We start from the raw sequence: 5,000 nt of genomic DNA on the forward strand, positions 1-5,000 counted from the left end.
TATATATTGTATATATATATATGTATGTATATAATATATATGTTATAATATATGTATATATATATGTATATATATTATGTATGTATATATTATATGTATATATATATGTATATATATATAGGTATATATATGTATGTATATATATATATATATGTAGTATATATATATATGTATATATATATAATGTATAATATATGTATGTATATGTATGTATATGTATGTATATGTATGTATATATGTATGTATATATGTATGTATATGTATGTATATATGTATATTATATATATATATATGTATATACATGTATATATATGTATGTATATATGTATGTATATATGTATATATATGTATATATGTATATGTATGTATGTATATATATATATGTATATTATATATGTATGTATATATATATATGTATATGTATATATTATGTATGTATATATGTATATGTATGTATATATGTATATGTATGTATATATGTATATGTATATATGTATGTATATATATATTATGTATATGTATATATGTATATTATATGTATATGTATGTATATATGTATATGTATATATGTATATATATATATATATGTATATATATATATATATGTATATATATATATATATATGTATATATATATATGTATATATGTGTATATATATATATATGTATATATATGTATATATTATATATATGTATATATATATATATATATGTATATATGTATAATATATATATGTATATGTATATATATATATGTAGTATATATATATGATATATATATATATATATATACATTACTTATTAAATATGTGCATGGATATGTGTGTGTGTGTATATGTATATATATATCATAAAGATAAAGCTAAATATCGACATTTTGAATGCATTTAGTATGTGTTTTTACATGAAACCCTCACCAGTCAAAAATGTTTGAAGTATAAATGTTAAAGCAAAACTTACCTACATACACACACACACACACGCAGGTGTGTGTGTGTGTGTGTGTGTATAGCAGTTGTCTGGATGGTCTTTGGAGAACCACCTACAAGCAGAGAGGAAAAAGGAAGGTAGATTGACAAAATACTGAAGTTAGAGAGGGGAAAATGAGACAGATAGTGAGAGGGTTGGTATATAAGGAACTGAGAAAAGGCAGAGATAGATGAGTGGGATAGGAGGGATGATAATAAGTAAATAAGTAGATAAATAAATGAATAAATGCATAAATAAAGAGACAATATATCTGAGTGGCAAAGGATGGATGTAAAGGAAGCTGGGTGATAAAGAGAAAAGACAAATAACTTTCTAGATTTGTTGTCCCTTTATTCATGCATTTGTCTGTTTATTTACTGGATGACCTACTGCCTACTCCTCTCTTATATCTTTGACTTGTCTCTGTTTACCTTCTCTCTCCTCTTTTCTGTGTTCCCTTTCTAACTCCACTATTTCTTTTCCATCTTTTCTCTCCCTCTCTCCCTCTGCTTGTAGGCAGGTTTCCAGAGACCATCCACACAAATACTATTTTGAAACCTAATCATTGTTCTGATATTTATATTTTGAAATGTTTTGACTGAGGAGGATAATTACTCAAAACACATGTATTAAATGCATTGCAAATATCAACATTTGGTTTTGTCTTTATTACATATTATATGACTCTTTTCCCTAACAATCTAGCTTGTTGTTGCTTTGGTAACACAGTTAATACAGCAATTTAGGTGTGGAATATTTCATCAGACCTTAATCAAAAAATTCTAATAAGGTGTATTGCTTCAAATCATACCCTTTAATATATATAATTAAATATATAAAATCAATTATGTGTGTGTGTATAGATACATGTATACATATATATGCATGTATGAATGCACAGACACACACACACACATACGATTACTATGTGTGCAGGATATATCCCACAGGATGAACTGGGACTTTTGTCAGTGATGTAACCTGGAGTCATCAGATGTTTCATGTCTCAACATCAGACACCCTCACCCAGGTGGCTAAGCCAATGTTGATCAGTCCCTGACTTGTTCTAGCAGGTAAAATCTATGGATCATCCTCCTAATCCAGTGGCTTCCTCTGCAGGCTGAACAGTCCTCTTCTTTGTCAATCCTACCAAGTTAGTCAAGTCACTTTGCAGAGTATACATTTTGCAAAACTTCTATGGCCATTGAAAAATTTGTAATTAAATCTTTTTACAAAATTGTAATATAAAAGCTTCTAATTTCACCGACAAAAGTCATCGAGCCTATTGTGTAGTGGTATCACAGTTGTCCAGTGTACAGCAAACATGTAGTTTAATTCCTGTTGGTGACCATGCTCACATTTTTTTTTTCCATTTAAAGGGTTTGTATTATAACCTATTATTTGTTCTTATCATTTGCTATATTTGCATTTATGCAACTTCGTATGAGGGTTCCTTTTCAAATTTCTCAATGCCTCAAAAAACATGATCCGAAGTAAACTTTGTTTGTTTATTTGTATGTATATATGCATGCATGTATGTATGTATAATGGGCACTCCATTGGAACGGTCTGCTTGTGAAATTAATGTGCAAGTGACTGAGCACTCCCAAGACATGTGTACCCTTAACGCAGTTCTCGGGGAGATTCTGTGTGACACAGAATGTAACAAGGCTGGCCCTTTGAATTCCGGTACTACTCATTTTTGCCTGCTGAGTGGACTGAAGCAACATGAAATAAAGGGCCTTGCTCAAGGACACAATGCGATACCAGGTATTGAACTCGTGTCCTTACGATCGAGAGCTGAATATTTTGACCACTAAGCCACATGCCTTCACAATGACAATTATAGTTTTCCTTTTTGGTGATACACTGTTAAACCGTTGCCCAATTCAATTATATATATTACATCATATGTAAACAAACACAAGTTTGTTTTTGAAGCACTGAAATGTATTGTGGCACAATTAGAGAGATATATTTTTCAGCACATAAATACTGATAGAACAGTGTAAATAGGATAAAATCCTTACAGAGCAGCAAAATCTGTCTGTAACCAGCCATGGCTGGTTGCTGACAGGTTTTTCTACTCTGTAAGGATTTTATCCTATATATGCTGCTCTATTAGTTTTTACACATTGAAAAATATATCTTTCTAATTGTGATTATATATATATATATATATATATATATATACATACATACATACATGCATGCATGCATATATGTGTATATATATATTTATGTATAGATATATATCTGTATATGTATTAGTACATGTGTGTGTGTGTTGCTTATATATACATGTATATGTATGTACATATGCATGTGAACACACACACACATATATATATATATGTATATAAATATATGCATATATGTATGTGTGTGTGTATATATGTATAGATATATATCTGTATATGCATTAGTGCACGTGTGTGTGTATGTGTGTATATATATGTGTGTGTGAGTGTGTATATATATGTATAGATATATATCTATATATGTATTAGTGCATGTGTTTGTTGTGTATATATACATGTATATGTATGTACATATGCATGTGAATATACATACATAGGAAAAGAAGTTATTTTATTCCACATGGTTAGAAATATTGAAAAAAAAAAAATAAAGAAGCTGAAAATTCACTGGCAGTCGTTTGGGTTTTTTCAAAGGCCTAACTGGTTTCACAGATGTTTCTGATTTTCAAAAGTTAAGTGAGAAAAAAGACTAAGGGCTATGCCCCACACCTTTCTATCTCTCTTAACTGTTGGAAATCAGAAAAATCTGTAAAACTGGTTCAGCCTTTAAAAATAAACCATCTGAATGACTCCCAGTGCATTTTCAATTTCTTATATGTGTGTATATATATATACAATTAAAATCTAAATTTTGCTGAACTTTTATATATATATATATATATATATATATATATATATACTGAACTTTTATATATATATATATATATATATATACAATTAAAATCTAAATTTTGCTGAACTTTTATATATATATATATATATATACAGAGTGAGAGAGGGGGGAAAGTTGGCCATATCCATGACCTTCTACACACTTTTAGGACTGGTGGTAAGTTGCGAGGGAAGTAGATAGCTTCAAGCCAGAGACTTATCCTTACTGCTTGCCCCAGAATGGTAACCTTTGAAGGGCATCCACAGTGTTGAAGTAATGACTGTAGGCCATGGCAGAATTCAAACTTATAATGCCACATGTACTGCAATGTACCTAGTCTGATGGTCTTATACTTCCAGTAATCCACCCCACTAGATTCGTACTTTTATTTTTATTGCAAGTAAGAGGATGAATGACAAAGTTGACTTTGGTTAGACTTGAAATCAGAGTGCAGAGAATCAGAACAAATACCACAAGGTATTCTATCCAATGCCTCAATGACTGTTTAATTTATATACATACATACATGTATGTATGTATGTATGTATGTATGGGTGCAGGTGTAGCTGTGTGGTAAGAAGCTTGCTTCCCAACCACATGGTTCTGGGTTCAGTCCCACTATGTGGCACCTTGGGCAAGCGTCTTCTACTATAGCCTCTGGCCAACCAAGGCCTTGTGAGTGGATCTGGTAGATGGAAACCGAAAGAAGCCTGTCGTATACACACACACACACACACACACACACACACACATATGTATATATCTGTGTGTGTGTGTCTTTGTGTCTGTATTTGTTTTCCCCATCACTGCTTGACGACCAGTGTCGGTATGTTTACATCCCTGTAACTTAGTGGTGTGGCAAAAGAGACCAAGAGAATAAGTACCGGGCTTAAAAATGAAGTCTTGCAGGGGTCAATTTGTTCGACTAAAACCTTTCAAGGCAGTGCTCCAGCGTGGCCACAGTCATATGACAGAAACAAGTAAATTGTTAATTCACATTGTAGTTTTCAAATGATGTCTAGGTGGGCAAGTCAACATTCAAATTGAACAGAACATCAATCCATCAGAGTGTTACCTTTTTATGGCTGAGTGGACTGGTGCAACATGCAATGAAGTTT

The sequence above is a fragment of the Octopus sinensis genome, linkage group LG8 (genome assembly GCF_006345805.1).
Source record: "Octopus sinensis linkage group LG8, ASM634580v1, whole genome shotgun sequence".
NCBI classification, from domain to species: Eukaryota; Metazoa; Mollusca; class Cephalopoda; order Octopoda; family Octopodidae; genus Octopus; species Octopus sinensis.